Source organism: Lissotriton helveticus, chromosome 1_1 (genome assembly GCF_964261635.1).
Source record: "Lissotriton helveticus chromosome 1_1, aLisHel1.1, whole genome shotgun sequence".
Taxonomy (NCBI): domain Eukaryota; kingdom Metazoa; phylum Chordata; class Amphibia; order Caudata; family Salamandridae; genus Lissotriton; species Lissotriton helveticus.
The window spans coordinates 1,878,970,610-1,878,996,900 of NC_136057.1; the positions used below are offsets into that span (position 1 = coordinate 1,878,970,610).

General features: G+C 45.6%; 1 protein-coding gene across 6 annotated transcripts in view; it reads left to right on the forward strand.

Annotated features, from left to right (window-relative positions):
- Nucleotides 1–26,291, forward strand: part of RASAL2 (RAS protein activator like 2) — a 770,134-nt gene that overhangs the window by 370,651 nt on the left and 373,192 nt on the right. Inside the window, exon 1 of one of the 6 annotated variants that reach the window (XM_078642115.1) lies at nucleotides 6,278–6,285. The exons of the other annotated variants lie outside the window; for them this stretch is intronic. The gene's annotated coding sequence lies outside the window, so the exon portion shown is untranslated. Of the gene's footprint in view, nucleotides 1–6,277; nucleotides 6,286–26,291 lie in introns of those variants that run through there. 6 annotated transcript variants of the gene reach the window in all.

The following is a 26,291-nucleotide window of genomic DNA, read 5'->3' on the forward strand; positions in this document are numbered from 1 at the left end:
CCATCGCCATTTTGATTTGTTTTCAACAGTATTGCGTAGCCCCTTGGCAGTCCTACCTCTCTGTGTGAATCGTTTGCCCTTCTTTCACTAGTGCAAACACGAACTTTCAGCTGGGATTTAAAATATATTTTGCATGTTCATGCTTGAACCCAAGTCCTGCACTACTTTATCCTTCTTCAGTTCCTTAAACCGGTCTCGCTTAAATTCTAAATCTATCACACGCTTAGGTTCTGTGGAGTTTTCGTTTTCCATTGCATGTCTAAGTTGGAACCCTAACAGTTGCAAGAGAATAAGGCAGAGAGATTTGAATAGAAAACATGTCTGAGATAGTGCTCCAAGTTTATAACATAACTACTACTAATTTCTGAAAATACTACCTATGTATGAAGGACACAAGATTTAGCTATTTCCCTTGTGATGTCTGTGCTCTAGCTTGATTGGGGTAGTTGAGCACTTCCACTGTTCTTTCCCTTAATTTAAGCATATCTGCTGCTTGTTCACCTGGTCTTGGGCGTCTTCTTAACATGGGAAGTTCTGTATTATGACAGCTATTGTTTGCTTTAATGTGGCTGCCATCTTAGTCTTGGATGTTCTGCATGTTGTTTTCTTTGCCTCGCCCTGGGCGCTAGTTTAGTGTGGCATGTTGAGTATGTCTGTTCTTTACCTCGTTCAGGGCACCGTCCTGTTAACAGCAAACTCACCTTTTGACTGCATCCAATCTAACCCAACCGACAGACGGGGATTACCTTCATTGGAAAGGAGTCCCCTCATGCACTACCATTAATTATAATACTAATATTAGCTTGAACTCAAAGCATTCTTTTAGTGAGTAATTGTTCTACCAAATTTACATATTCCAATGAAGTTTCTTTAAAAATCGAAATCTTAGTTTGAATATGGTTTCTTTTTTCAAATCAAAAGTTTCTTCTTTGTTCATTGTTTATGTTGACTGTTTATATTCGCCAGGGCATTTCAACCTTAAAATCCTTTGTCAAGGGAAGATGCAACTTTATACAACAATCTTGACAATTCCGTGAAACAAAATATTGCTAATTAAATGTAGAAGAAAATGTATTTAAGTGGGACACCACTATTATTTAAATGAACTAAAACTGTAAATACATACCTAGATCACTAGTTCATGGGCCATCTTGAGTATCGGTCTTAAAGATGTATTGAAATCTACTCCAATAGCTTGCTGTTGATGAAAAGTCCTGAAGCGGTTGAGCAACGTGGATCTAAGAAGCACCTTATTGGATGGTTATATGATGGGTATTCGGACACTGACAGTATTCTGCAGATCTTATGAAAAAGTGTCTTTGTTCACTACTATATTTCCAAATAGCAGTAACTAATGTAGCCTGAAATGCGGTCAGGTTTCCCCTCTTGAAGCATGTGTCTAGATAAGATGCCAAGAGAACACTGCTGAGCAGTGACCGGTTTCTGTGTTGGACTGATGGTCCTGTATCACACAGGACGTGAGCTCTCCAGTTGGAAGGCAATACATGTAATTCTAGGTCCGGTCAAGAGTTGTGCACCAATTCTGGTTGGATGCAGTGTCTGCCTCTCATACCTGCTGCCTATGCCAGAAGAGATTCAGTTGCCTGTACGTTCTGGGGCTGCTGGAAGTGATGTCATAGTAATTGCAGCTCTTTATAGGTTTATATCACTAACCGATGATAAGAGACCAGGGTTAGAGGTCCTCAGGTTCTTTGTATCACGAATTCCTCACCACCAGTTGACCGTTCCTGATTGCACCTCTCACTCTGACACGGTTAGTATTCTCAGCATCGTGATGATCCCTTTGGGACTGTCTTCCATAGGATGCTGGTGGTAGCTGCACAGTGAGGGCTTGTGGCAGGGAAAGAGCTAACTTAGCTGTTTTATCCTCATTACACATTCTCAGCTCCAAGGAAAGAACGCAGATGCCACACTTTGAGCTGATTTAACCACCTGGCTGGTCTCACACTGCATCTAATTTATTCAGAGCTACTGTCTGTGGCACCATATGTGTATTCTGTGTATGACTTGATTGTGACAAAATCAACGGAGATAAATGTATTATGTTAATTGGTAAAAGGGGTGAAACGAGAGCCAGATTTGTTAGTCTTTTCTCTAGGCATAGATGGTGAAAATAAGTCTAGCTCGATATTGTGCATATCAGTTGTAAATCTTTCATTAACATAATCACAGCCTGATGTGTGTGGCTCATGCTGGCTTCCTAATATGTATGACTTAAATTTAAGCCAGTGGTGAAAGGTTTGCCCTTCGTCGAGAAATGCTCAACCTGGACAGTCAGCCTTTTACTCTGTGAATAGAGGGGTCACAATTACCAGTTGTCAGCCTTTCATTCAAGTTCAAACATTGGTGTTACAAATCCAATATGATACTTCCAGGGAATATATGATTTTTCCACGAAGACAAGTTCCACGCATGGCATTACCACGCGAACTTTAGTTCGCATGTGTCTTCACCACGCAGCATTTGACAACGCATGTTTTTACTCCGCAAAATGAACGTTACGAAACATCTCACGTCTCATTTAAATTTACATAACGATGCTGATAGGCTACATGCAGTACGAAGGAAAAGATCGATGTTTTAAACAATTAAAAACAACAGATTCCCTTACATTTTATTTTTTTCATAAAGCGCTTAAATAATACCTTAATTAATAAAGTTTAGATTCTTATCTGACCCCTGTACGTCTTTCCCCATCAGCCCTTTCTTCCACCGACCACGGAAACAAGCGTCAAAACACGTCTATCAAAACTGTGAAAGGACTTCAATTATGACGTACACGTCTCCTTGTTGGTGAGGCTATTTCCTTGTTCGTTTTTTAAGTTTTCTTATTTATTTATTGTTATCCGCTTGTTTTTTTTTTGGGGGGGAGACCCCCCCAACCCCCCCTAGCCCCCCCCCCCAACTCCCCCTAGCCCCCCCAGCCCCCCCCCCCCCAAGCCCACGCAGATCGTACAGGCAGAACGACACGAAGGAATACCACTCGCGTGGTAAAGACGGACGTTGAAAGCATACGCGTGGAAAAGACCTTTTCGTGGTGAGTGACGCGTGGTAAACGTTATGCGGGGTAATTCCTTCGTAGTAAATGATGTTTCCCACTTCCAGGACCATTGCCACCGCCTTTGATGTTGGAAAGGTACATGAGGACGGATGTTTCTGCTTCTTTGGTCTGTGATTGCCTAAGGATCAGTTGTCAGCTTATCACAGTAGATCACCTGTGATCAGAGAGCCATCGGTGGAGTGAGTTTGTATACAAATCCCAGGACTCTGAGCAAGAATAATACATAAGAAAACCTGTCTGAGACCGTGTGACACTTTGAAAGATACGAACGCTGGAGAAGTGTGGTTACAGATAAATAACCTTTTCTTCTTCCAACCTCTTATGAAATGACTGAAGAGAAGACACATATCCCAAGGTGTGGGATTCTTGACCACAGAGAAGATCTGCAGCTAAAGTTTGAAGAGGGCACTGTGTTTTATTTTAGCCCGAGCTTGAACAAGTTTCTTATATTTTCTAGTGCATCTTCCTGCCCACCAGTCCGTGCCATTTTGGACTGGTTGAACTGGGCTTGGGCTCACCTGTTTGCCTTTGCTGAGGGTATCTAACAATTACAAATGTGGGTATAGCTGTGCAGACTCTTATGCTCATAGAGTTGTACTGTTAACTCAGTTCACCCTCTGATTTGCAGGAAAGTGGTTTCCGTGTGATTTAACCCATGACTATTGGGAAGATGGTGGCATAAAGTAATAATGCAAGCCACCTGTTGCACAATTATTAAATAACCATCTCCATAGTAGTAAAACACACTGCTTCTGCTTGCTCAATGAATGGATGCCAAATGTTGCAAAGTAGGTCATCTGAAGGTGAACATGGGATGGCTTGAATGTTTGCTGCGAGTGAGGCTACCCTGGGCTTTTGGTATGAGGAGAATTGGAAGTTGACCCTGTACGTGTGGTGTAGGCGGGAGCTATGAAGGAGACTTAGGAACTAGTGCGAGTGGAGGGTTCACTGCGTTTAGTATTTACTGGAGATGACTCGATGACACTCTCACCTAAGGGACAAAAATCATTCGGTGTAGTGTCTAGAGTAAGTAATGATGCCTTTCTGTACCCATGGGTTATTTTAGCTGAATGCCTCTTTTGCTTTTTAAAAGAGGTCTTAATGAAAGCTGATTCAGTGTATGGTTTTTGAGCCACACGCTTGGATGTAGTTTTGTTCATCTGTTGCTTATTCTACTGTACCTCGCCCTCTGCGGTGTACCTTCCTCTAATGAATTGCTGGTTGGATGTACCGCTTCTTATGGGACTTCTCTTAGTCTTTCCCTCAGTACCACCTACTCTGATGCGCCTCTCACTCTCTGCTCTAGTGTACCTCTCGGTCAGGGTCTTCCACGTTGACTTGCTCATCCTTTATAAATGTACTTATCCCTTTGGGACTTCCACTCAAGGGCACTTGCTTATATTCACCTCTCCTTCAGGAGCTCCTACTCGCTTGGGATACTTGCTCAGATTCAATTCTCCATCACGGACATCTGCTTGGATGTATGTGTCCTTTAACCTCTCTGCTATTTTGTGTCTCTCTTCTTGAGGAAGTCCTTCTCTGATGTACCTCTTTCCCTGAGGAAAGCCTGCTTGAGTGGACCTCATTCCTTATTTCCAGCTTCCTCCTTGTGAGGTTCACTCACATATTGATAAGCCTCTCCTGCAATCACTTATTTCACCATCCCATCCTTCAGTCACCTGTCCGTCTGGTCAGACATTTCACATGTGGATAACCCACTTCTGCCTGACTTCCACTCCGAGATCTGCCCCAGGAACTCTTTTGTTCCGCAGAAGGAACCAGCTTCCCCAGGATTCAGTACCTTGCATTTCAGATTGAGGCAGCAGGAGAAAAATACATAGAGAGACAAAACTATACACGTGGCTCAAATAAGCTGAGCCTCTCTCTGTTTCCCTGCTGGTTCCCTCGTTGTGTTTTGCTGATGGAAAGTAAGTTCCCAGAGAAGCTCTTCTCCTGACGAGTGATGAACCAGGCATGCTCATTGGCTACCCAAAGCGAAGATTAACCCTCCTTCAGACGAAGGAAAACAGCCAAATTAATACCAAGCAATGGCAAAGCCAATATATCTTGCTTCAATGTGCCAACACGTGAATACAGGCATTCACAATACTGTTTACTTACAAGGGATACACAAATGCTCTTTATCATGTAAAAGCATGATCTTCTGCTCTGTGGCAGTTTTTGTTTTGATAGATTGGAGCCATGAATGCAAATGAGGATAAAAAAAAAAAATGTAAAAGCATGACCTCTTGATTTTGCCAGTGCTGGGAAAAAAGTAGAAAAAATTGAATGTTTTCTTTGTAGGATGCATATGGGAGATAAAGAATTGGAAATTACATAATTAAGTGTGTTTTTCAGATACAAAACAACCCTCGCCATTCCAGTTGAATCACTTAAGTTTGATTGATTCACCTAATAGCCAACAGGAGTGGTGAGAGGGTAGTGCCAGTCTGGTGGGATCCAAAGTCACCTCTATGTGTATGTGTTAAGTTAGACCTAAAAAGCAGAGTTTTTCTCGTTGTGGCTACTTCTGAAGTGTTGCAAGAAATGTGTAAGTGCCTAATTTCATGTTTATCCAACCTCGATACAGTTGTTGCTCCTTGCCAAGCTAATTCACCATAACAATTCATCATATTAATAGTAATATTACAGACTGACAGGGGCTTTAGTTCAGCTTTCTGTAACTTTTGGATTGTTGTAATGTTAATGAAATGCTTGGTCAGCCCACAGGAAAACATAAATAGGGCGTGGGAATGAGTCAGCCCTGTAGCTATTGGCTGAGTTGAGTGTGCCAGTCTTTCCTTGGATCAATTCCACTGGATTGGCATTTGGTAATTACATTATTAAATATGTTGAGTGATGGGATTTTGCTGTGCATGGAAGTCTGATTTGATTGGATTGCAAGTGCGCGTCAGTAGTGGGCCTGTTTTCCATCACTCTTTGTGACAAAGTTGGAAAGGAAATGATTGTACAAGTTGTTTTTGTAAGCAGTCATGAATAATTGTGTGCAGCGTATGTCTTTGCAAAACAAATTATAGTTAAGTGAATTACCTTCTGCATTGATTTATTTAAATATATTTAAACCACACAGCATACATTAGTACAGGGTTGCATTTCAGGGCTAGCACTAAGACAAGGTCTCTCATTTTTATACAGGTGTACATTACTGACCCCTCCCCCACCCCACCAACAAGGTAATTATAGTAAGTATAGACTGGTCACAGCATTACTTTTAGGTCGAATTAGTACCTGTTGCATTGTTAACCAGTTTGGTGTTTGACTTTTTGTGTTTTAGGAAGCTCGAATGGTTGTTTTAACAACATGCTTTTAATACAGACTTAACTCTTGTCTGACAAATATTCTATGTTACACCTTAGGTGTATTCTGTGACAGTGCATAGAGCACGTGTGTGTCCCTAATTTAAAATAAGTTGATGGGGCTAATTGTTATTGTCAATTATGTAATATCGAATCAATCTTCACACAGCTTTATAACAGAGTTAGTGTTTAATATTGTGCTGTATTGTACTGTTCCCATTTCGAGGCACTGTAAATAGCAGATATGTTTTCTTTTTTGCTGCACATCCTTCCAGTACTTAATTTAATAGATTCTAGGAACGTTTTTTCTGTTACCAGGGAAAATACTAGGCGCTCAGCTGGGAGTGGACGCAGTAGTTAGGACATAGGCGAAGATACCGTGTGGTGCAACTGGGTGAGGGGATAAGCCCTATAACCCCCCAATTGAGTGCAGGAAACTACCCACACAATACAGAATTTCAACAGATACCCAGGCACACAACAATTACAGAAAAAACCAGTGTGTCAGTATAGACATATATAGGATCTGTTGAGTAAGCCAACAAAATGCAATTGGTCCCTTAAGTGGTTTGGAAAAAGTTTAGTCTTTTAATTTTCTAGCAAGCCAACCGACACGTGTTTCGTCGCATGTGGAACAGTCTTTCCGCGACTTCCTCAGCGCTGTGTCCGAAGAGATAAGATCAATGGGTAGTCGCTCAGCCGATGATTATTCCGACCCGTTGGCTTACTTAACAGATTATATATATGTCTATACTGACACAAAGTTTTTTTCTGTAATTGTTGTGTGCCTGGGTGTCTGTTGAAATCCTTCCAGTACTTCATTGCGTACTTTATAAAGGGCACATTCATGTTTGTCTTGTAGTGTGAATGATATTGAAATAAACAGTAAACCTTCACACTGGTTATGATCTGGCATTAAAGACCTGAATTTAAGGATTTGTAAATGCTTGTTATTTTCTTGAGCTCAGTATTCAGCATTATACACTGGATAGTGTAAGAAATTACTTTTAGGAAAAATTGAGTTTTAGAGTAGGAATAGTCGCAGAATCCCTTGGCATAGGCCCCACCTACAGGGGCAAAGTTACTGCTGTGATCTCCCTTCTGTGTTGCAACAGGTTGGACGAGCCACAGATTCCCACTTGACTGCATTTTCAGTTTATTTATTTTTTTGAGAGGTAGGCCGCGGGGAACTCAACTTCAGAGTTTTAAACATTGGTTTTGACCGACCTTTATTAAAAGATCTTCATTGTGAGCGCCAGATCTGTGAAATTCTCATCCGTGCACAGCTTTGAACTCTCGTGTTCGGTGCCCGGCTTCCATTGTTTGCTGTTTCCTTACGTTGTGTATTTTCTCTTTGGCTTGGTTTCAAGAATGTTGTGAATGCTTTCCTCATGACCAAACCGATCTCTCCACCTTCTGAGAATGGGTTTTGAGAGCTGTGTTCTCGGCCTTTCCAAATTCACTGGTTTAGATCAGCAAAGAACCAGAGTTACCCATGGACTGTGATGTTCCCATTTCAGCCCTGGGCTCTGCTTATCAATCAATCAATCAATCAATCACTGCATTTCTAAAGCACGCTACATACCCGTTAGGGTCTCAAGGCGCTGGGGGGTGGGGGGGGGCTGCTACTGGTCGAAAAGCCAGGTCTTGAGGAGTTTCCTGAAGGCCAGCAGGTCTTGAGTCTGTCGTAGGCTGGTGGGGAGAGCGTTCCAGGTCTTGGCGGCGAGGTAGGAGAAGGATCTGCCGCCGGCGGTGGTTTTCCGGATACGAGGAATTGTGGCGAGGGCGAGGTTGGCTGAGCAGAGGCTTCGGGTGGGGGTGTAGAAGCTGAGTTGGTTGTTGAGGTATGTGGGTCCGGTGTTGTGTAGTGCTTTGTGTGCGTGGATGAGGAGTTTGAAGGTGATCCTCTTGTTGACGGGGAGCCAGTGCAGGCCTCTCAGGTGGGGTGTGATGTGGCTGCGTCGGGGGACGTCGAGGATCAGTCGTGCTGAGGCGTTCTGGATTCCTTGTAGTCGTCTCAGGCGCTTGGTTGTTGTTCCTGAGTAGAGGGCGTTCCCGTAGTCGAGTCTGCTGGTGATGAGGGCCTGGGTGACGGATTTTCTCGTGTCGGGGGGGATCCATTTGAAGATCCTGCAGAGCATGCGGAGGGTGTTGAAGCAGGAGGCGGAGACGGCGTGGACTTGCCTGGTCATGGAGAAGGTGGAGTCGAGGATCATCCCCCAGGTTGCGTGCGTGGTCTGTGGGTTCCGGGGCTGTGCCTAGCGATGTGGGCCACCGGGAGTTGTCCCAGGCTGATGGGGTGGGTCCGAGGATGAGGACCTTCGTCTTGTCTGAATTCATCTTCAGTCTACTGTCCTTCATCCAGTCGGCTACGGCCTTCATTCCTCTGTGGAGGTTGGCTTTATGAGATTACCTTGGCAGAAGCCAGCCGGGGTGCCAGAATTTCATGACAGTTTAGATCTAAACCCTAAGTCCTTGGGTCCAGTGTGCCCTTTCTCCAGTCCTATTTCCGATAGCTTTTGAACCTCTCTTGTGAGTATTACAAAGAAAGTTTTTCTGGAATAAACGTGGGCAAACACAATTATACATTTTTAGCCTACGCTGACAACATTAAATATGTTGCCCAGGTTAAATCGTCAGTACCAGCACTTCTGAAAACCAGTGAGGGTTACTCAGCGGTGTCTGAATATAGACTAAATATATCTAAATCTGTGTTGATGGCATTAACTCGTACCTGTAGATAGCTTTTACTAATGAGTCATGCTCCATGCCGCTGAATGCAGAGAATATGCTGAAAAATGTAAGATATTGGTGACTAATCGTCTTCCACTTTTTTAAGATGGTGGGGCATGTTTATAACCATACCAAACCAGACCAAATTAGGTGCCAAATTATTCAAGAAAGTCTCAAAAGTGCACCCATGGTATATGTCCTTGCATTAATTGCAGCTATATGGCTTTTGTGAATTCCCAAGAACTTACAGAAGGACAAGAAATAGTACTCCTAAAATATATTTGTGAATTGTATTTTAGCATGAGCAAATATGCATGTGTAGATTTGCTCATGCGAAAATCTGAGTTTGCAAGTTCACCTTCCCTCCAACCACTTTCTTCCACAACTCTGGAAGAAGGTTTACGTCTGCCATTGCAGGAGTACATTTCCAACATTTCTCAGTATAGGAAAAGATTAGAGAAGAGTTGTTGAAAACCCTTAAAACATGCAAGTTAGTAGGTTTGCACAGATTCAAATGGCATTCTAACCCTGGAACTATTGCTTACCACTACCTTCAGCCCCAGTATGTAGCTCTGTTGAAACGTGGCATTATAAGGGGATTGCAAGTACTCATACACTACTTTGGTATGAGCCCTTGCATAATCAGCGAGGCTATATCACAGTTCCTATATAATGAGATTGCTGCCATAATTTGTCGCCGCACTACATGGCACCAAAGGGACAAGTGGATTTTGTTAGAGGACAAGAAGATTTATGAAGCAACCTGCTCTAAGGACAAGTAGATATTTAATTAAATTCCACACCCCTAAAATATGTAAAGCAAATAATTAAATTCATATGAGCTAATAGACTACGGTTCCTTCTTGCAAAATGCAGGAGGTCCAAAGGAAGAATGGAGTCAGACTTTCCTATTTCATTGAGTATCAAACATCATTTTAGCAATTACGGGGTTATGGTGGTTGATTAACTTAGAATTGGACACACATGGACCTCTGTGGTTGAATATTAAGATGGATTTAGTTCAGCCATTACCATTAATGTCCCTGACTGTTGTAGCAGGGCTATACCGGCTATTAAATTCATGTTCCCTTGTTAAAGTCCCTTACCTTCTGCTCGGGCCTTTAACACAGAAGCGGGTCTTTAATAGCCGGTATAGCCCGCTACAGCGGGCTATAAGACTATAGTAGATGTTATTTAAATTTGGGCAAATTGTAATGTGAATGTCTGCTTTGTTCTTTTTTTAAAACTAATGAACAGATTCAAACAAAAAAAAATGATATGGTATTTCTGAGAGCATTTTTATATTATGCTTTGTATGTTCCTTAAGCTAAGAATTTCAATAGATTTCGAGTAAGGAAAGTCAGATAAAATTCCATTTCGATGTAATCACTTCCCCTGCGCCCCGGGATCGGCAGAATGCATTTTACTGAAAATTATCGAAATTGTACATCTGAAAACATTCTCTTTGCCAATATGCAAGAACAAAATTATTGGGGTATATTAGCTAGTGCAAAATTGTATTTTAAAAAACTGTAAACAGTTTCTGTCCAACTGCAATTAATGTAAGACAAAAACAAGGAGCCGAGAGGGTAGTAGTTTTCTCCCCAAGTTTGAGTGGTGTGAGCCTTGTGAAAATTGTACGCAAATGGGGTAAAAGTATATTTGTGATATACGTCAATGGTGCCTGCATCCTTAATGGGGAGTGTGTGTCTGTCTGTAACTAGTGCAGTCTTGCATCTGGAGGGAGCTTTCTTTGCCAGTGTCCTGTTCCGTGAAGTCGCTGCAGCGTGAGCCTTTTCCAGTAGTGTACTGCCATTGCTGTAGTGGGTGCAGCACAAGCTTAGTGCTGCAGAATGTAGCAGTGTGAGAGCTCTCCAGTGCTGCCATTCCAGTGATGGAGGACACTAGGAGGGTCCACCTTCTCCTTTAGTGTACTCCGGGTGCAGTAGTGTTCTATAAATCTGAGATTAGTGCTTTAAGGCTGTAGTAGAGTCAGCTCGTTCCAGCAGTGCCTGCCTTGCCATTGCTGAAGAGCTGCAGAATGGGGGGGGATAGGTAGTAATGCCCTTTCTTTTAGTGCTGTAGTGTAGAGCATAACAACTTTTTTTGCTCAGCGCTGTGGAAACATACCCGTGTGTGCTGTCCACAGTTGTGCCTTATCAGAGCTGAAGGAGTGTAAGATTTCGCCAGTAGTGGCCTGTCAGTGCTGTGGAGCTTGAGTAGTGTGAGATTTCTGCAGTAGTGTCCAGTTGCGCGCTTTCTCAAGCAGTGTCCTGTTTGTGCTGCATAGCTGTAACTGTGCGATGTTAAGTGTTGCAGCACCACAGTATTGTGTAGTTCTGTGGTAGTGCCCTGTTTTCTCTAGCAGTGCCTGACAGAGGTAAAGTGTGTGCTTTCTCTCAGCAGTTTTTGTTCACTATTGCACCTCCCTAGCAGCGTGGCCATTCAGAAGTTCAAATTGAGTAGTTCATTTTTCCCCAGCCTCCTTTCCTCATGTGTATAGTTAAACACACATTAATGTAGCTGAATGTGTGCAAGAGATGGGGAAGTGAGGCAAAATATTGTGAGACTAAGATACAACGTAAGTACATATTTCTAATATCTGAACTATTCCACGTGTACGTGAATCAAAGTATACTAGCCAGACACAAAATGCGTGCTGCATAGAAGAAACTACATTAAATTGTGCATAGTAACCAGAGAACATGAACGTGCTTCTCTGCCTCGTCCTTTTCTCTCTCTGTGTTTCACCTGTGTTCACCACACAAGCTCTTTAGGCATTTAAGACCTTATGTAGAGTTTGAAGCACTAGTAGTTGTAGAAGTCCCTTCAGACGTATTACTCGTGCCATTGACTCGGAGCGGGCTCAACTTTAATTCCTAATTGTCTGAGCTACTGAGTTTTATTTTTGGCTTCTGGATGCTAAAAATAGGCCAACACTCCTAGAGTTTGGAGACCTAGATATATTGGAACCAAAAAGATTTGGCAATCTTGGCATCGGAATTAGGCAGCATGATTCCCTTCTTATCTAGCAAGCCCTTTTATGCATTTTACTCTTTTTCAGAGTGAGGTAAGTGAAAGTTAGAAGTGGGCGAATCACGTTGGTTCAAGCCATAGGCCCAGTTTAGCTCAGCTCGAGGTCCTCTGGACCCTCGAGCCCCTAAGTGAGCCGAGCTTTCATGTGGCTTCCGCCTCCCACTGTCACACTTCTCTCGTTGTACAATCCTCCACTTCTCTCCCCTGCCCCTTCTGCAGCGAAAGTGCTGCCCAGCGCGCCCTTCACATAGAGGAAAGACGGTGAAGAGTAGTAGAGACCATCTGCACACAGCCCCTCCTGCGGGTGTAAATACAAATGCAAAAAGACTTCTCAGTGGGGGCTCTGCGCTGTGCTTCACTTTTATTGATGGGAAGAGGTGTCAAACTTTTCATTGCTCGGCTTGTGGACAGGTTCTTAGAGCCAAGCCAGACCATTGGCTTGGCCCAGCCTAATAAATTGCTGGCTTGCCCACCTCTACTCTTTGGTGATACCAGCATCTATAACCGTAGCCCACCAACCTCATCAGCTCTTTTGTTCTTTTTCTGCTCCTGTCCTAGCAACCTTAGCACCCCTTTGGCTTCTCCCACTGATGGCCCACGAGCCTCAGCCGCCCTTTGTTCTCCTCTCATTTACTCCCACCAACCTTAGAAGCCCACCTGCCTTAGTAGCCCATTTGTATGCTCCTGCTGGCAGCCCACCAACCTCAAAAGCTTTTTTGTTTTCTCCCATTGATGGCTCGCTTATCCCAGCAACTGCTTTGTCTGCCCTCCCATCCTCAGCAGCCCTTTGATAGTCTCCCGCTGGCATCCACTAGCTTTAGAATCCTGACTACCTCAGCAGCAACTTCATTTGATTCTTCTGGCTTCCCATCAGCCTCAGCAGTCCCTTTGTGCCCACTGGTGGCCCACAAATCTCGGCGCCTTGTACTACCACGTGTAGTACATAAGCCTCTGCAATCCTTTATGTCTGCTCCCTGTGACTGCACACCAACCTCAGCAGCCCCTCTACTCCTGCTGGTGGCCCTCTAAACTCAGCTGCCCTTTCATCTGATCCTGCCATTGACCCACTACCCTAAACAGCCCTCTGTCTGCGCCTCGGTTAGTCCAGGCTCCTCATTGGGATTCTTATTATTCTCACCGTAGCACACTGAGGCTCGTCTTCATGGCACAAGCTTCCAAAGAATGTCGTGCCACAAACCACTACGAACCCAAGCTCTTTGAACCTTTGTCTCTCCAGTAGACTGCAGCCATTTTGGCATAGTGCTCCCCTCTTCTGTTTGTTTCCTATCGATGGAGACCCGCACTTGTCAAACTTCATTCAGCAAAGCAGCTGCTTCTGCAAGATGAGCCTAGTCTCCCATGAGACAGTGTCTCTTCCATCACCTTTAGATACTTCTCTCTTGATCTTGTAGGTGACTGGACATGCAAGCCGCCTCAGAGAATCACCATTATATCCTTCGCCTTACCTGACAATACATAACCTCAGTATTTTTGGTGGAAGAGACAGGACTGTCTGAGCTCCCACCTGCCTCTTTGGTGTGAGAAAGACTGGCTTACTTTTGTCCCACTGCTCAGAAATGACCATGCGTTGATGCGCCTGATATGCGTACAATTTGCAGCAGATGTCATTGTCCAAGTGAGACAAGTTTCAGTGTTTTGTTTCAGTCGTAATGTATAACGCTGCATCCTTTGCCAGAACATATCAGTTGGAGCCTAAGTCCTGGAAGTCGACTGCAAGATAATGAATCACTCTCAGGGTGATGTCTTGGTGTCATTAGGATCAATTGTGTCCTTGCTCCATTCGGAGTTCATCAGAAGAATTGGTCGATTTTTCCCCCTCAGTACCAGCCGTGTCCTACCTTACTTTGGAGAAGCACCTCCGTTACAATTGCCGCGGAAACATCTGATGTCCATGCTTTCATTACCTCCTCGGGGTGTGTTTTGTTAACATTTCCGGGGCGGTCCTCAACTACACGGCCCAGGAATGTCATACAGGAACTCCTGGCCAGACAAGATGCCTTCACCGTGTTATAAGGAGGAAGTGTTTTCAAAGAGCCTATAAACCTGCTCGGCTGGCCAGGCATGTGGAGGTACCTTCGAAACAAACAGAATTTTCTTTGAGGTTCCCCTGTACGTTGATGTGCAGGCCATGCTGCCCTGGTCGTGTCTGCCACCCCAGCCAAAGGCCTAACAGGAAGTTCCCAGTGTCCCTGGAGCCAGGCGCTGCTGTCTCAGGGTGCCTTTTTTTGCTCCTAGGTGAGAGCCGGTTGGAGTACACCTGCTCTGTGTAAGTACAGATCTGCTGTGGCGAGGAGGGCGTGTATAATGCCGTCATGTTTTTGGAGTCTCACTGGTGGCAGGTGCTGGCTTTACTCCAGCACCGCAAGTCTTGCAATAGGATTTTTTTCAGAGAGGTTGTTTTTCTAGAACTTGCTCTGTACATAAGATCCTTTTTGTATTACACGTGGGACAACAGTCAACAAATAGCCCTACCTCTTAGCACGTGACAGTGCGCAACAAACTACTCTTTGAGTGTTTCGCACGTGTAAATAAGTCAGAGTTTCCTCGTAAAAAAGCCTACACTAGTAAAAATAGCCTTGCAGACTCTCAACTCTTAGTCAGTATGGAAAACGCCCGCGTCTGGTCGCTGTGACCTGGAGGTGTTTCAGAGCGGCTTAGTAGCTCTCTCCAGACCGAGGTAGCTTCCAAGGGCCCATTCACCATCAACGGGCCTTGTTCGTCTCCCAACTGCATGTTGTGTACCTGGGCCGCAGATGGGGTGAAAGATCCTTCCATGCATTCAGAGCTGGTGGTGTGCGTTAATGGAAGGGCCTGTCAGTCAGCCTGCGTGTCATTGTATGTTGATTTCTTTTTTTCATCTCTGTGACGCGTGAGCTAAAGGGGAGCCCTGGTGTTTATCCATCCTAGTCCAAGCTGTATGCTGCTCGACTTAGAGCCAGGCGCCCAAGAGAACAGGATTCATCCACCACAGTCACTCAGTCAGGGACGTTTCGAGATCTCGCTGTCTTTGGGGGCAGCCCGTCCCCCCCAGGTACACGGAGACTGTAGATGAAGTGGGTTTACAGTACGCCAGCTAAGAGGGAATTTAGGCAACCTGGCAAACTTTGTGCAGTGACCTTTTTTTGTGCTCACTTTTTCTCTCCTTATTTATCAATTACTACTCATAACCAATCTTAATTTTCAAGTTTTCTATTAAGGTTGCAAATAATTTGTTGTGCCAAAGTATTGACGTTTTTTCTTCTGCATTTATGTTTCATGTTTGATATTTGTTTAGCGCACCAAAGCCATTTTGCATTGTCTGAAAAGTGTGCAGTTGCCAGAGAGCTCTTGGTAAGGTGGAGTTCGCATTACCGCATGACTCTAAGCTGTTGTGAATGGCTTTGGATTGTCTTTAATGTGTTTGACGGCACAGCTCTGGGCTGTTTTTAGTGTGTTGTATTGCACAGCTCTGGGCTGTTATGAATGTGCATTCCTGTGCGGGTGGCACTGGACTTTCCACCGTAAGTGTTGTTTTGCAGTGCTGAGTTTTCTAGAATGTGCACTGAGATATGAGCGGACTGTGTATTCCTGTACGGCAGGCCTTGTAGAATGTATGCCTGTAAGATACTGGGTTATTAGTTGAGGGGGTAAGTACTCACCTCAAGCAATCAGCACAGTATTTGTCAGGGTGAACAACCAGAAAGGCTTAACTTTATGGCCATGTGTAAAATATTCATGTAGTACTAAAACAGTAATAAAGATTAAATGCAAAATGATAAAAATCCCAAAACGAATTAGAAAAATTAAGTAAAATGTAATAAACAAATGCACACCCAAATGACAAAAAAAGAGCAACAGGAGATATGAATTTTTAAAGTTTTAGATAAAAATAGTGTTGAGAAACACAAAGTGCTATGGATAGCCAATGATCACTGTGTAGAACAGTACCTAGACATAAGTTGACTCTGGCCATGATAGATCGCGGGTCGGATGCACCAACCAAGTTCATCTTCGGCAAAATATTTTACCTTCTGACTTTAGCCTTTAAGTCCTAACCTACCACATGAGTACACTTCTAAAGCCGCCCCGGACCTCAGGGGAGGCTGTTACAGATTTACAGAGTGTCAGACAGAGTCCAGCAGGAGGGTCCAGTTGCAATTGATCAGCTGTGCAGTTGCAGGAAGAGGCTTTTTGTAGCTTGTTGTGTCCCTGAAGCTTTACGCGGAGGTGTTTCTTATGATCCTTGGAGTCCACTTCTTTGTCCTGGGTACAAGAGAGAGAGCTGGTCCTAGGCTTTTACCAATTCGCAAACAGCATATTCAGTCCTCTTCTGTTCTTCCACAGGCCCAGGAGTGTTCTGAAATAGATGCTTGGTGATGCCACAATTATGCTTGGCAAGAGCTAGTGTGTGGCAATGACCCCTGGGGACACCATTATCAATGGTGCCAATGTTGCTGGGGCTAACAATGCCTACCGTGGGCATTTTGAAGAGGGTCAAAGTCTTCGGTCACTCTAAACTTGGGATCTGAGGACTGGGGTGTTTGTAGGGAGTGTGATACGGTAATCCTAGTGTCCACTAATATCTAACACCAAAATCTGGATTCTGGCAATCCCTGTACCCACAAGAACCCCAGAGACAGAAGTCGGGTAGACCAAAGCTTTAAAGTTTTCAGCCGCCAGACAGGACATAAGCAAGAATTGTCTTGACATCCCGCCTTTGCTATTTGAAGTGCACTTCAAATGTTATATGTAAATTCAGCAGACCTGTCAAACAGGCTGTGACTCTGCAATGTCAAAAAGAGGCAGACCGTGATTGGTGCCTGACTGACTGGGGACACAAAAGGGCCATACCCACGTGTTAGCTAACATTTCCCTGTGACAGGGAAGGCCTCTTTGAAGTGTGCCCTACTATCATATCAAAAAACCCTCAGGCCTTTCACTTAGTTTGTGACATTCAATCAGAACCTGACCCTTTAATGTAAGAAAGGATCCCCCCATCCCCCCTTGCATATTCTGTCAGGCTCAGATTGGTCACCAATTGTTTGCTCCTGGGAACAGATTCACACCTCAGTCATGCCTATTTAAATGCTAATTTTTGGTTAGCCGAAGAGGAAGAGCAAAATGTAGATTTAAGTTTGAAGGTCTGCAGACTCGTCAAAGGTAACTTTCTAAAATGTACTTTTCTGAAATATTTAGAAAAGTCAGACTTCACCATTAAATTTGGATTTTAATAATTAGTTATTTTTCTAGTTAGTACCATTCCCGAGATAGAGTATTACAGCCACATGCATCAAGCGATGTTGGAGTCGCAAACGGTGCGAATCGCAAAATTCGGCCCTTTGCGCTTCCAAAATCACTTTTTGGGATGCATTAAACAATTGTGTAGAAATTGCAATTTTTTGCGATTTCTAAAAATGCGATTGCCTTTAAGGAATCGCATTTTTGCGATTCCTTATATGCAGTGCATGAATGTTTTTTAAAAAATGCGAATTCGCAAATAGGGGGAGCAAATTAACACGAGGTTGAACCTCGTGTTAATTTGCTAAATCTTTCAAAAATGCACAAAAATGCATTTTTGAAAGTGTCATGTTACACACACACATGTCCTTTGGACATGTGTGTGTGAAACTTGCACTTACAACAACATTTCATGGACCCCCCTCAGCACCCTTGAAATGCATTAACAAATTGCGATTCGCAAAATGAAAATCGCAAAATGTTAATGCCTTCCCATTGATTCCTATGGGCCTTTTGGCCCATAGGAATCAATGGGAAGGTTTTCCTTAATTGCGATTCGCAAAATGTGAATCGCAATTAAGGAAAATTAAGAAATCGCAAAAATATTTGCGAATTTTTCATGCATTGCTGTTTGCGATTTCTAAATTGCGATTCCCTAATTTTCACAATTTAGTAATCGCAAACGGGTGCAATTATGCATGTGCCCGATAGTATTTAATATTGCATCCATCTCTATAAAACATGCCAGCCAGGTTCTGAGGAAGTGAGCACCTATGATGTTTGGTCTGGAATGATATTCTTCCGTTGTAGGCATTTTATCTGCGGTTTGTTATCGTGTATATGTGGTGTGCATTTCTCAATGACTTGCACATTCGCTATAGCTGATCAAGGATGTTGCTGACGGGCTGGTGCCAGGTGTTAGATCTTGGATGTAGCATGCAGCCTGGTGCCATGTGTAAGATAATGAATGTAGGAGGGGGCCTGGTGCCAGTTGTTAGATCATGGATGTATTGGGCAGCCTGGTATCAGGTGTTAGATCAAGGGTGTAGTGGCAGTCTAGTGCCAGGTGTTAGGTCATAGTTGTCACGGCAACCTGGTGCTAGGTGTTAGATTCATACATGCTTGCTAATTTCATTTGCTTGTGCAGAATACTTTGTCCTGGAAACTATTGTTCAGTGTAGTGGTGGTTGATTTGGGTGCAGGTAATTGTGTAGTGGATGAAAGTGGGAGGCTTGGATTGTTGTAAAGTGTAACATTGAGTACATGTTGCTAGTTGGTTCCCATTAAGGTGCTGTGGTTGTGGTTCATGCTCCAATAGCTCATTGGAGTATTTGTGACTGGGGCGCTGGAAGATTTGCAGAGGGGTGGAGACATGCAGAGGAAGGTGTAAAAGAGAGCTTTTTTTCCAGTGGGTTGGCCTTTGGCACAGTGGTAGTGGTTTTAGAAGACAATGGGCACTTGCAGCTGAGGCATAGACGCAAAGTCATGAAATTCCAAGGGTAGCAGAACCCGTCTCACAGGCCTATGGGCCGCTAAAGACATCCCAGGTTGCTGGCTTGTTCCAGTTTCAGCCCTTCAAGAACCTTGTATTTTGCTGCAAATGCAGAGGTGGTTGGAAATACAGAGAGTAAACAGGGCTCTCTGTTTTAATGACTCCTGAGTCCAGGGGTACCAAAAGGAAGAAAGTGGTAACAGTAGGAGGTCATTCTATAAACTATACCCACCTGACTGTTCCTTGATTCAGGAATCCCTAGGAGGTCAGAGGCATCTGAGTAAGACCGGGGTTCCCAGGCTGCTATTGGAAGAGTCTGTAGCCCCTCCCCAGGAGACCATTTTGGTATGCCATTTTCCTCCTGATCCAGTGGGATGTTTGGTAACCCTGGGCGAAGTACTATGCTACGCTGGTAGTTTACGAAGTTTGTGCTACTTCGCACTATGCGAATTGCACGTAGCACAGTGCAAACACGCGTAGCGTAGCGATCATTTTTTACTTGCTCGCGGTCCTCAACGTCAAGTTGGCACATGCGAGCGCACAAAATGACATCCCGGCGAGACTTTTTCCTCGTTCGCGATCAGCAACATCAAGTTGCTGATGGCGAGCGTGGAAAATAAACCTCCCGGCAAGATTCTCAACGCTGGGAGGTCAGGTTTCTCATTGCGAGTGGTCGCGAATGCTGGCAACCGCTCGCGATGAGAAACTACCAGTGCGCGTTGAGAAAGCTGCAGCTCAAGTAGAAATCTATTCGAGCGGCAGAAAATGACCGCTTGCACTGTGCAAGATGCCGTTTGCACTGATTGCACAGTGCGGACAAGCATCCGGCACTGTGCAATCAGTGCGAACAGCATTTTGCACAGTGCACTATGTAGTTCGGGTAGCTCGCGTAGTGCAAAGTGCACTTCGCGTAGCGCTAATACGCAAACCACGCCATGGGTTAATGTGTGGAGAGTAGGGGCACATTGATATGCTAGTTACATTCCCCTGAGCCGATGGTCTTGCCAAACTGGTTGCTGTAAAGTATTTGAAATCAGTTGATTCGTTTGTAGTTGATAGGGTGATGTGTCCACTATGTTGCGTTCTTGGCTGCCTCATTGTAGCCTATTAGCTGTCAGTATTTTCATGCTACCAAGAGGAACCAGAGGTGTGGGTGGACTAAGTCTCCATACAGAAAGGTTAAGCAGTCATTGCTTAAAGTGGCAGCCATCCCATTTTTGTCCTTCTTCTCTTCTGTTTTGGTTGTTCTAACTATATATGGAGTCCATCTATTCGTGTTGCCTTACTTCTTAATGCAGTGGACATATTGTATTTCACTGCTGTTGTCCTTCCAGCACCCTTAATTGCAAACTGTTCGGCTAACAGTGCACATGCTTCTTGGGTGTCTCTTGCTGATGAAGATTGGTGATGCTTGAATTGACCCCGGCCCTGCCATCTCCTGCAATCTTCCCTAGCATTGTGGTAGTGTGAAGGCTAATGGTGAACAGAGGCTTCCTTCGACTGCGCTGTTTGGGGAAAAAGGGAGGCCGCACTTGTTGAATGTTTTTACGGTCCAAAGCTTAAACTCCACCTTATGTACTATTCACTCGCAGGGGAGCCAACACGGGCTCCTGGTCTGCAACATTTATGCACAGGACGTATGCACTAGGTCCTCCTAACACACTTACAAGTGTTAAACATGCATGGCACATCTCTGTCCCACAGGAATGCCTGAAGGGCCTGGTTGTAGTAGATTTACACACAATTTTAACCTAGAAAGGCCAGTAGGCAACTCTCTTTGTGCAGGCAACAGGTAAAAATTAGTGTTATGCAGGTATAATTGGTCGCTACCACCACTGTCCCTCCTCCACAGCCCGATGAGCTGGCAATACTCACACTCACTAAAAGACTGGGTGTGCACATGGTGGGCCCTAACCAGATCACAAAGCCCAGCTCTGGGTCGCATTCTGTATACCAGTGTACCCTGAGCATACATGCTCGTTGTGTACTCTGAAACAAAACATGAACAATACCCAGAGATTCACTTAGGGGTATTGAGGGCAGGGTTCCATACTGTCCCAAGCCAATCGGGGTATCTTTTTGTGTCCAAACTATCGCTTTTCTGCATCCTGGGCCTTACTTCAATTAACTAATTTCCCCATCATGGAGTGCACTGGTCCACCTCTATACATGGACGGGGTTATTTCCATACAAAAATATGGAAGTAGTGCATTTTTAGCTTTAAAATTGCAAATGGATTATGCCAAGCATGTGTCCAAGTGCCAATTATATTTGATTGCATGCTTGGGTACTACTCTCCCCCTGTATCTTTTGTTTCTTTTATCCATACGCACTGCAGCACTTTAATTATTTGTATTTCAGTGGTAATAAATTATTTTTATTTATGTGCTGTTTTATGGATACTACTTATCTTAAGAAACCATTTGAAATATTTGAGTACAGTGGAAGGCCCATTGACTTCCACTGCACTCCCTTCACAGTGAGGTGGACATCAACGGATTGTCCGCTGTACTGCAACAAAAAAAAAATATATATATATATATAATATAACACAACATAAATGCTTCCCTCGCTATCCACACCTCCGGGGAGCACAAAGACTCTTGCTCTCTGGGGGCAGCGGGAGCACAAGCCCATGCGACGGAGCCACCCCAAAACGGGTCCAACAGTCTTTCTGTTGGATTTATTTATGTTAGGCCGTCCAGGCGTTGGGCCCATCTCCCACCCCAAGAGTCTTTCTGCCCAGTCTTTCTGCCACCTAGAGCATCCCCATCACGATGGCAAGCGAGAGAGAAACCAGTCCCTTGTTTAATCTGGTTCTGTCAGGTGTGCTAGGCCCAGAATTCTTCAATGAAAAAACAAGGACAGTGTGTTGTAACCTACTCATGCACCGGCTGCATCAAGCTAGGCAGCTTAAAAACAGAATCGACAAATCCAGAAGAACTTCGTCTTGCGAAAGTGTCCGAAAGGTTATAAGCAGCACATTCCTAAATACATATGAAAATATTTAAATAGCATCACCTGTACGATAATTTATTAATTTTATTTTTAAAGTTTTTATATAGCGCTAGCTTGACCCGTAGGTATCAGAGCGCTTTACATACACACAATAAAAAAACGGAAGTGCTTTTTTTCCCGTCTATTGTACCTGCACCCATTGTGTACTGAAACTTCTATTCCAAAATCTCTCCTACTCTGAAGGGGGTAAACCATGAGGTCAGAGCACACATTGTCATTTATTTTATTTTTTTTCTATCGTGCCTTCCTAGCTTCTATTTATGTCATCCCCCACTCTTTGTTGTTCCCCCTTAACGTTGTTGCCTTTAGTTGTTTTGTAGTTACCTGTAAAAATAAACAAGCATTGCCATTGCCAATAGGTCTCGCTTGTGGGACCTTATAAGTATTTAGTTTTGCAGCACAATGTCCTTGTTGCAACAAGGATATTGTGCTGCAAAACTAAATACTTATAAGGTCCCACAAGCGAGACCTATTGGCAATGCCAATGCTTGTCTTATTTAGGTGTCCACTGTAGTGTGAAACCCTGAATCAGGAAGTAATAGTAAGTGAGGGCAGAACGCGCAATTACAGCTGGAAAGGTTACAGCTAAAAGCTTGCATTTCCTGTTGATTGATAGTAAGAGTAAACGCAGCGTTTTATGTAACACCTCGTCTGCTGCAATACATCCGAAAAGTTCACTTTCTGACCTCCTCTGGTGGCAATTTCCTGTTCACCACTATCTGCTGATTGTGTTGGCTTCATAAGGTGCAAGGGGTTTGTGGCAGCTGTTCTTGTATAGGCCCCGGATCCCCCAGCATGCTCCACACCCGCCTACCCACCAAAACAAGCACTTGAGAACAGGTGGGTTTAAAAGGCCATGTTTAATTACACTTCATAAACATGACAAGTAAATCGTTTATACATTTCTCAAATTATGAGCAACCTCCTTCCTTTATTATCAACTCTTCTTCATCAACTTTATTATACGTTTCAACTTGTATTTATTTGCTCATAACTTCTTGCTTCCCCCAGCACCAAGGGGCCCTTAGGTTCGCATCCCCCAAGTACGATGCCCGCGCCAGGTGCCACCCACCTGCGCCCCACGAGCGATGGGCCCCAGCCCTCGGGTCCTTGTCCGCCATTTCCAGGGCCCCACCTCTCATCCACCACGCTGCTATGAGGCTCGTACCTGACGCCCTTGCCTCCCCAGCCGGTGGTCTCCATCCCCCTGCGGAGAGCTTACCCTCTCTCCCCTCAGTGCTGGCGTAGGGAGTGCGCAAGGCGGACTCCACTCCATTTTTCCAGTCTATCAGTGTTCAAATGTCTCTTTTCCGCAACGCACCCTTCAAATCACTGCCTCAAGGGACGGGTGGGTGGGAGATTAAAACTAGCTGACTAACGGACAGGGAGTGGCGATCAGGTCCGGCGCAGGCGGGGAAAGAGGCCGAGTTGACCGTGACCCAGACCTAAATAGGTCATGGCCTCTGCCCCACGCCCCCACCGGACGTGCGTCACGCGCCCCCTGACCCGGAAGTACTTCCCAGGATGGCTGCCCATAGGGCAGCCTCCTGGGCCTATGAACCAATGGCGGCGCGGTGTGGGCCGGGGGGCCGGGCCCTAAAGGCGGGCTCGTCTAGCCTCGCCCTTGGTATAGGCCCCGGATCCCCCAGCATGCTCCACACCCGCCTACCCACCAAAACAAGCACTTGAGAACAGGTGGGTTTAAAAGGCCATGTTTAATTACACTTCATAAACATGACAAGTAAATCGTTTATACATTTCTCAAATTATGAGCAACCTCCTTCCTTTATTATCAACTCTTCTTCATCAACTTTATTATACGTTTCAACTTGTATTTATTTGCTCATAACTTCTTGCTTCCCCCAGCACCAAGGGGCCCTTAGGTTCGCATCCCCCAAGTACGATGCCCGCGCCAGGTGCCACCCACCTGCGCCCCACGAGCGATGGGCCCCAGCCCTCGGGTCCTTGTCCGCCATTTCCAGGGCCCCACCTCTCATCCACCACGCTGCTATGAGGCTCGTACCTGACGCCCTTGCCTCCCCAGCCGGTGGTCTCCATCCCCCTGCGGAGAGCTTACCCTCTCTCCCCTCAGTGCTGGCGTAGGGAGTGCGCAAGGCGGACTCCACTCCATTTTTCCAGTCTATCAGTGTTCAAATGTCTCTTTTCCGCCACAAGGGAGACTAGGGCCCTCAGGTCCGTCGCCCTTCCCCCCTGCCGCCAAGTTCAGCACAAATGACCAAATGCCTTGAATCCAAGCATCCATACCAATGTCCGACAGATGCACCCCGTCCTGGTGAAACATTTCAGATCCCGAGATCATCCTGTGCGGGAGATGTAGCAAGCGGCCCTTTCCTGAGCACATCTTTGCCAATTCTCCGTTGAGACGCCTCACAGACACGTTCACCGGGTACGGCCGGATCCCATTGCCCCACCATCGTCGTGGGATCATGCATGACCATGCTATCCTGGCCTGGGGGAAGGTTCGCCCCAGCCAAGCAATTTCCGTAAGTAGTGCCTCTTTGACTGCGAGGCGGCCCCTGTCGACCATGTCGTTGCCGCCCAAGTGTAAGATGACCAATGCGGGAGACTGCCTCTCGCGCCCCTTGATGTCTTCCACCAACCGTCGCAGGTGCCGAATCCGCATTCCTCCCACACCATGCCACAAAAACTCCGTCCCTGCCAGCCCGGGTGGCTTCCGCACTCGCCGTTGCCGCAGTCGCACCGCTGCCCGTCGAACGAACGAGTGTCCCAATACCCACACCACCTTCCCTGGCATACTAGTAATCGGAGAGGAAATAGAAAAGTCAGGCATGGGCATGGCAATACACGACGTCATAACAATTCGGGCCTTACATATCTTTTAAAGCAGTCGGACGACCAACGGCCCACCTTCTTCACCGCCTTGGAAGAAAACCCTGCCCCTGCCGCCAATGTGGCAGCGCCTATCCTGAATGAATGGGATGAATAGCCCGAATCCCCAAGGCCCAGGTCACCCAGAGCCTCCCGTAGTACAGCCTTGAATTGGTATTGCGAGACACACTCACCCCCCTCATGAATGAACAAGGCCTGACTCTTCTCCCCAGGGCGGATGGCCAGGTATGCCCGCATACAGGCTACCGGGCACACAGGCGCATCAGGCGCAGAGCCCAACTGGATCCAGGCACCTTTACCCAGCTGGTCGGTCTTAGACTTTCTGAGGCATACCTCCATGGTCCCTGCTGTAAGATTGAGGTCCCCAAACTGCAGCCCCCCATTATGATCAACGCGAGAGGACCCCACTATCTCCCCCAGACGAAATGCCCCATAAAAGGCTAACGAGAAGACTGCAGAGAATAACGTGCTCTCAAAGGCCGAAGTGCACCGTCTAGGGAGGGCGTCTAGCATCCTCCTCAGAGTCCCCACGTCCAGGGGCCTCCTGCTGTCCCGCTTAGGGCCTTCCCTCCTGGCCCACCCAGTCAGAGCTCTCTTGACTACATAAGACATCCCTGGATCATACAGGCCCGCTAATCTAGCAAAGAAACCCACAGAAGTGACGTGCGTCCTGGCATAAGAGAGCGACTTGCCCTGGTCATAGATGTGCTGCAGAAAGTGAAACATAGCTTGATCAGAATGCCAACATGAGAAACCCGCCTCTTGCACTAATGTCCTGTAATACAAAAAACACTGCTGATACGTTTTCCGAGTGCGGTCACTCAATGAGGCACCTACCAGCCCCGCTAAAGCGGGGCTCCAATCCTCCACAGTGATGGTGGGAACACCGTCCTCTGATCCTCCGCTGCCGGATGGAACCTCCGAAACTCCTGCAGCTTGGAACGAGACAAAGCATCAGCAGCATGATTGTCGACCCCTGGAATGTGTGCTGCCTTAAACGTTAAATTCAACCTCAAACATGCCAACACCAACCGTTTCAACAATCTCAGCACATTCTTACACGTGGCCCCCTGCCGGTTAATGGCTTCAACCACAGACATGTTGTCTGACCAGAATATCACTGATCTGTTCCTGAAGTGCTCTGCCCAAACAGACACCGCCACCAGTATGGGGAACAACTCCAAAAAGGCTACATTTCTTGTCAAACCTGTTTTGTGCCACTCTTCCGGCCACTCCGCCCCGCACCACTTAGGCCCGAGGATAGCCCCAAAGCCAACGCTGCCTGCCGCATCCGTAAATAATCCTAACTCAGAGTTGGACACCGGGGCGGACGGCCAGACAACCGTGCCATTGAAATTCGCTAAGAAATCTCGCCACACTCTCAAATCACCCTTTACTTCGGCCCGTAGGCGCACTCTGTGGTGCTTCTGTGTTAGGCCCACCATCGCCCTGGCAATAGATCTAGAAAAGGGGGGTCCCATGGGGATGATCCTGAGGGCGAAGT